This window comes from Pinus tabuliformis, chromosome Q, assembly GCF_031772625.1.
Source record: "Pinus tabuliformis cultivar Carrire ecotype Pingquan chromosome Q, CPIR1, whole genome shotgun sequence".
Taxonomy (NCBI): Eukaryota; Viridiplantae; Streptophyta; class Pinopsida; order Pinales; family Pinaceae; genus Pinus; species Pinus tabuliformis.
In genome coordinates this window covers 1,301,407,278-1,301,415,713 of record NC_142296.1, presented here as the reverse complement: position 1 = coordinate 1,301,415,713, position 8,436 = coordinate 1,301,407,278, and positions in this window count along the sequence as shown.

Genomic DNA, 8,436 nt, shown 5'->3' with positions numbered 1-8,436 from the left:
TATCCTTTGGTCCAATGGTTATGAAAACATTATCAACCATCATTCCAAGGTATTTGGAGAGATGATTAAGGGTCTTCCACTTGCTTGATATCAAGAACATGCTATTCATTTGCAACCAATAGGTCAAACCACCTAATATTGGGCCTTACAAGTACCCACATGCACAAAAGAGAGAGATTCAACATATCATTGAAGAAATGTTAAAGGTTAAGATCATTCAACCTAGTGAAATTTATTTCCCTTCGGTAGTGGTGATGGTTTCAAAAGAGAATAGTTCATGGTGTATGTATCCAGATTATAGAGAAATCAATAAAATAACCATTAAAAGTAAGTTCCCTTATTGCATCATTGATGAATTATTAGATGAATTGCAAGGATAAGTTGTTTTTAATAAAGCTAGATCTCCTCTTTGGATATCATCAAATCATGATGAGGCAAGAAGACATTCCCAAAATAACCATTTGAACACATGAAGGTCATTATGATCATTTTTACTTACTAATGCATCGTCAACATTTCAAATCTTGATGAATTCCATTTTGCAAACCATTACTCAAAATAATTGTATTAATATTTTTTGATGATATACTAGTCAACAAAAAATATTGGGAATAACATGTACAACGTTTCAATAGGGTCTTAAAATTATTGAAGGAGAAACAACTATATGAAAATCCTTCCATGTGTGCCTATGGGGTTCAAGAAGTGGAATATTTGGGTCATATTGTATCTCATGAAGGTGTCCAAGTGGACCCTAACAAAATTAAAGTTATGATGGAATGGAAAATTTCCAAGACATTAAAGAACCATAGATGATTCTTAGGATCGATAAGATATTAACGAATGTTAGTTAAGAATTAGGGTCAAATAGTAGCATCTCTAACTAAATTATTAAAAAGGGAGAAATCTTCTTGGACTTAAGAAGTGTGACCAAAGATTTTGAAAAACTTAAGGAGGTTATGTGTACAACTCCTATCTTAATCATTCATAACTTCACAAAAGCATTTCTTATAGAGTTTGATGCCTTAAGAAATGGCATGGTGAAATTTTAATGGAAGAAGGAAGGACCCTTTAATTGTACTTGTATCCTTTGTCATATATATATATATATATATTATGGAGACCTACTTTGCAAAATATCTCAACTCATTCTTGTCACATTTTTTTATTGTAAAAGGAGGTTTCCTCCTCAAAGAGACTTACATTTCACTCTTATATCTATGTTTTAAGGAATGAGTTACTTTTCTCTCTGTTTTCAATCTATTTTGGTATTGGCTATAACTTGGAACCTCATGGATGTTAAGTTAGTTGAACATGCATACTTTAACTAGAGTAAGTTTTTAATTATAAATAGAAAAAAGACCACATTACCACTCTAATTCCCAACAACAAATTGAGACAAAATGAAAAAAAAATAAAAGATATTCAAGAAACTATTATGGTGGCAATTGAAATGGTATCTTTTTAAAGTATTGTAGTGTCCAAACATCTAAATTTTATTGTGCACTTTCTTATAGCATGAATTATTTTCCTTAATCACTCACCATGCATGCTCCTTGTCTCAGTTCTTTGAACTCTTAACATTTTCAAAATCTTACATGCTCTTTTTTTCTTCTTATCGCAATTAACTAATAGTCATGTGTCTATATTACACTCATTTGCATCAACTTATTATGTATTATGTTTATTTGCATTGTATGTTTTATTATGTTTATTAGCTTAGTTGTTTAGTGATACCATTACATCTAAAATCTAAGTAAAACACTTGATTAACATTTTTTAAAAATAATCTTTAATTTTTTTATAAAAAAAAATTGGTATATTACCTAAATATACCTATATCATGTTAAAATAGATTAGAATAATTGATTAAATTGAAAAAATTATACTTTAGTAATAAATATAAAATAAAATTAATTTATGAATAAAATTAAAAACGTTAACATTTTAAAAAATAATTTAAAATACAAAAAAATTAAATTAATATTATATTTTTATATTTTATTAAGACTTTAATGATAAATATTACCTATATAATATAATGAAAAATGAAAAATTAATTATTATTATTAATCAAAAATTAATTATCATTATTATTATTATTAACATATTCTTATAAGAACATTATTGTTGTTAGGATTATTACATATTCTTACCCTAACTCAAGATTATTGATTATTGAACTGACATGTTTCTAATTATGATTACATATTCTTATAATAGCATTATTGTTATTATGATTAATACATATTCTTACACTAACTCATGATTGCACTGACATGTCTCTATATTAACATATCCTACTCAAAGTTATAATTCATACACTGACATGTTTCTGCAATAATATATCTTATCTCACTTTTGAAAACATGTTCCTATATTACCATATCCTACTCAGGGTTATAATTATTACAGTGACATGTTTCTACAATAATATCTACTCACTTCTAAAGTTATAGGTATCTATAACTTTCAAGTTATAGGGATATGTACAGCATCATCATGTTCTGGACAAAAGTTCAGAGTCAAACCATAAAATCTCTCTTCTTTTTAGAAATTGTGTATAATTTTATTTAAGTTTTAGGAAAATATTAAGTGTTACTTTCTTCTAAAATCTTTCTATTAGACTAGACATCTTGGTGGCAATTTTCCAAGTCAAACCCATAAAGTTATTTTGAAATATTAAAGAGACATAGATGAGGTACAAAATATAGTTTCCCTATTTTTTGGTCTCTGATATTTGATTACCATGAGATATAAGAAGTCAGTTTTTTCTACTTTCTATGGTCTTTAATAAATGATTTGCTGCCTTTTAATGCAAAAGATTATGAGACATAAGAAGTTAGATTGCCTTTTACTTCAAAGGACACATAATGATCAGAGATAAACTTTAATGTTGCATAGCCTGGCTTAAATTTTGAATATATCTTTAATGTTGGTAACTTTGTCCTTCCTTATTGCCTAGTATCCTATTATTCTCATGATGCCCAATTAGATTTCTCTCCAATTTGATTGGAAATTTTTTGTCTTCTTGCATGCTGTCCTTTGCCTTTTCTTGTCTGGGTGCTTTATGGTTTAAGATTAAATACCCAACATGGTGTTTTTATTAAGCTCGGGCGCTTTTATTGCTTCAGTTTAAATACCCAACATGGAGTATTATAATGGGAGTCCTATGTATTTTATTTAAAATAATATTTTTTATATAGAAATTATTGAATTAATATAATTTTTACATTAAAAATTTACATTAATTCAATAATTTTTTTATAAAATATATTATTTTAAATAAAATATATAACTGATTTTTATTAAAATTAAAATAAAATATAATTTATTTATATGAAAATATTGAGTTCACACAATTAAATAATAAAGTAGTCAAATCATAAATTCATAATAATAAAATATCGAGTTGTTTTTAGTATAATTTTTGGAAGCTTTTCTGGTTGGTTTTTCCTGTTTAATTTCTTTAAAATCTGGTAGGAATTCATTGAAATCACAGGTTTGAAGGGTAACCCCTACACAATAGAAATGCCTTAAAAAAAATTTGAGGTACTAAATCCATATATACAATCAAAAAACTAATTTAAATAACACAAATCAAAATTTTACCACAAATTTTTAAGCAAACTCCAAAAAATCACACTAAAAACAATCCTTAAAAATATAACAACGTAATCAAAAAATAAAACCATAATATAAAATAAATGTTACAATTAAACTTAAAAACAATATTAAAAATAACAATACATCATTTCAACATTATTAAATAAAAAATTGTAATAAATTATCTCCCAACCAATAATAAGTTTCTCATTTTCAACCATAATAAACATCCACTATCATTGATTACTTAGCTCAACAATTAATTATTTTATTGATAATTGATATCGCTAAAAATATGAAACAACCCAATCCATTATTACTTAAATAACTAGGTAAAGGATTTCCAATAATAAGTTTCTCATTTTCGAGCATAATAAACCTCCACCATCATTGATTGGCTCAACAATTAATTACCTTATTGATAATTGATCTTGCTAAAAATATGAAGCAACCCGATCCACTATTACTTTGATAGCTAGGACTTTGGTCCATAGAGGTTCCAACCATCAACCTTAAAAAAGATAAGATATTGTTAAAAATAAAATTAATAAAAAAATGTAATCGTATTTGTTATTTTAAAAATAACCAAACTAAAAGCGAAATTAATAAAAAAATATCTAATCATATTTATTATCTTAAAAATAGCCAAAACCAATTTTAAATATAAGACACTGATTGAATATATAATCTTACCTTTCATGAAACTTTAAAAATCAATTAACATCACATCATAACATCACATCATAATTGTTTTAGAGAAATAAGTGAAATATCAATATCTCTATATAAGTTTAATATAGAATAATATACCAAATTCAAATATATATTTATAATTGTTTGAATATATAAAATTTAATATTTTATTGTGAAATTTTATCATTTAATATCTTTATCAAACTAGTAAAAAAATAGATTTATTAAACTTTATTCATTCTAATAAGAAAAGAGAAAAACAAAAATATTCTATTTTTTAAATAAATTTATTTTAAAAATAAATTCTTTTAAAGTAAAAATACATTCAAAAATAACTTTAAATTAATTATTATAAATTTTTAATTAATTTTTTAATATTTATTTATGATGATGATGATGATTGTTAACGTCCACTGAGACCAAATAATGATCTATCGGACCTAAAAAGACAAATTATTTATTTTTGATTTAAGATTTTATTCTGATGCTCAAAAAGCTTGGAGAGAAGCCTCCCGAGTTCACTATAATTTTGGCATTGTAAAAGGCTAGAAAGGTCAGTGTTGTAGCAAAGGTTGTGAAATTGAGATCTAATGTGGTTGTATGCAGGGCACTCTAAGAGGAAGTGGTTTTCATCCTCGATGCTCTTATTCTCACAAATATGGCAAATCCTTTCCATCCATGGCGTTTTAGGAACTACCCAGCGGCCAGTCTCACTATGGAGCTCATGAGAATTCGTTCTAATCTTTGCTATATTAATTTTCTTTTTTGAGCTAGTTAGAACAGAGAGATACTTTTGATCTTCAAGGGTGGGGTTGATGACCTTCTTATAATAACTTAATTTTCTTTTAGACGCTAAATCTTTCTCACACCACAATTTTTCTTTGAACTTAGAAGTAACAATGTCTTTAATGTTATTTATGTTTTGCAAAACATCATTCTCATTGATCTCCCAATAGTTTAACCAGGCCCTTGTGTCCTTATGCCATCCTCGGTTAAGCCTTAGGTGATTTTGGCTGGAAGTTAAAGCTAGCTTAGGAAGTCTATGATTGTCTATGTTATTGAGCTTGTGCTTGTACATCAGAAACCTGAGCATAGCTAGGCTCTCAATAGAAGAAAGACCTGCTTCTACAAGGAGAATAGGATAGGGTGTATTACTTTTAATTTTCAGGTTATAAGTTATAAAACGCTTCTGGATTTGCTGAATCTTCCTGCATGATTCTCTGGAGATGCTGCAGCCCCAAACTTCACATCCATATAAGATAACAGGAGTGACTAAGGTTTCAAAAAGGAACTTCTATTTATATTTAGTCTAAACAAATCAACTTCAATTCAAAAAATTAATTATTATTATCATGCAAAATAAAATTATTTTATAAATATCATAAACAAACTAATTATTATACAACCATCAATATTAGATTCTTGCAATTTTTAATTTATTTTTAAACTACAAAATTATTACAAATAATCACTATATAACCTACTACCAAATTAACAAACTTTTTCCACTGTACAAAATCAAACTTATTAATTTATCATGAACCCATAACTAACTAATCATGTAAATCTCGTGCCATCACAATTTTGATCATTGTATTCTGATTGTAATATTAAATACCATTAATAAGGTTCACTTTTATTAATGTTATATTACTTCTTTCATTTATTATTATTAAAATAAGTAATTTATTTATGGACAAAGTCATAAAGTTACTTCCACTCTTGACCATTGTATTATGATTGCAATATTAAAGACCATTAATAAGGTTAATTTTTATTAATGTTAAATTATTTCTTTCATTCATTATTATTAAAATAAGTAATTTCTTTAAGTCATAAAGCCTTAGTTATTTGTAAGGATCACCATATTTTAAAGGTGCAATTCTTAAACCCACGTTGTTACCTATTTCATTTTATCTTTAGATATAATTGAAGGGTACATTTCATTTTCGCTATAAATGGCATTATGTAAAATAAATACAAAGATAATATTTAAAGTTGAATTAATTTTATTTAATATTAATATTAACAATAACATTATATATATATATATATATATATATATATATATATATAATTTATTTTTTATTACTAATATTAAAATTTAAAAGGATATTTGGAAAAGGAAAAAAAATAAACATAATAATGAATATTTAAAGTTAATTAAAAATTACATAATTTTTTTTTAACATATTTAAATAAGTAAAGATGAATAATACAATGTAGTAAATTATAATTTAAATAAAATTTAAGTTTGAAAGTGTAAAGTAGATTCATTTAGTGTTCTCAAAGTCAAAAATGTATAATGTTTTTATTTTTAATTATTATTATCTATATAAATAATGAAATAAAAAGGAAAGGAAAGCGGTAATGGATAACATTGAACTTAAATCTATATAAATTAGATAATTTTTAATAATATTTAAATTTCATAATAAATATAAAAACTAGATAATCGTTTAATAAAATATTAATAATATTTAAATTTCTTAATAAATTTAAAATTTCAAAATGTATAGGTAAAAAATTGATATTTATTATAAAGTTTATAAAAAAATAATTTATGAAATATTTATGTTCTCTAAAGAAAACTTTAGACAATGGCTTATTTTATCTTTTTTTCGTAGCCACAACATTTTTTCAAGGTTCCTCAACATCGACAAGAAATGGACTGCTAAAGCTGAATGCAATTGATTCCTTGCCAAACATGCGTGGGACGTTGATGGCGGCCACTAGATTTATTGTACGTAGTACTAGAAAATTTGTTTGTTGTTCAAGCCCCGTAGGAGTGTGGGACAACCACAATGTGGCTCTTGTCTTTGTGAACCAAGGCCATTGTAGGGATCTTGGCTTTATGAACCACAAAAGTTGTAATGGGCATGGCTACAAAACTTTAACCCATAGTTCAGGAGAGAATATCGATGTCATTGAGGTGGGATTTGGTGTTAGCCCATTAATGGATCATTGGAAGCTAGGTTTATGTGATCTTGTTGGAAGTGTTGGAAGGCCTTCCCCGAGCTGTAGGCAACCTCAACTCTCAAAGCCCCCCATTCTACAAGATCTTTTCTATTCCCATGGGGAGGTCACAAACCCAGATCTAGCAAACTTTACCATCTTTGTGAAACAAATATCAAGGGGCTCCCTTTGTCTACAAGCTAAAGCCACACATATAATCTCCAAACTTGCATCTAAAATTAAAGATTGGGTAAGAATCCCATATGGAAATTTTCAACTCATATATGAAGGTCGATAGCTTAAGGATAAGAAAATCCTCAATGAATATGTCATAGCTAAGGACACTACGATTTAATTGGGGGTGGAGCCAAAGTTTGCGATGCATCCTCCTCACCCCAACCCAAGTCCTTCAAGGATGTTCTTAAACCTAGATCTCCATCTCCAACCCTAAATATCTATTAGGAACGACATTTGTGGTAGATCAGGTAACATAACCCCATCATTGAAGGTGGATAGCGTGACATCAAGTTTCTTGGCTACATATTATGAACAAAAAGTGCTTATTTGTCGACTTAATGGCCTTTGGCCCTCATCCTCTGCCCTTCAGGAGTGGATGAAACAAAATTGATTTCAGAATACTATGTTACATTATTGCTCCAAAGGATTCTTTGTTGTGCACTTCCAAAATTTAGCAGATTGGCAAAGGGTTTTTATCAAGTCTTTTTCTCAAACCATGTTTCACTTATTTTAATCCTCTTTCCATTTAATCACTGAAAACTCTTGTTTGGGTAAGGCTCCCTAACTTGCCCATTCATTTGTCTCATCCTAGTGTTTTGAAAAGGTGGGGAAGTGAATAGGTCACTACATCAAAATCGACAATGACAGGGTGGCTAAAGGAATTCTCACAATTATTCACAAATGTGTTGAAGTGGATCACACTTAAGGATTTTTAGATAAAATGCTCCTCAAATGGAAGAGTGGGGTTTATGCATAACTTGTTGATTACGACAATACTAATTTTTGTTGCAGGGATTTTCAAGAGCCTAGTCAACTCTAGAATGCTTGCCCCTTTTTGAAAGGGTCCAATACCCAACAAGATCCTAAGGAAACGAACCTTGGCTAGCAAGATTCAAAGGCATTAAAAGGAACTAAGACTACTATGAATCACAAGCAGGATACCCC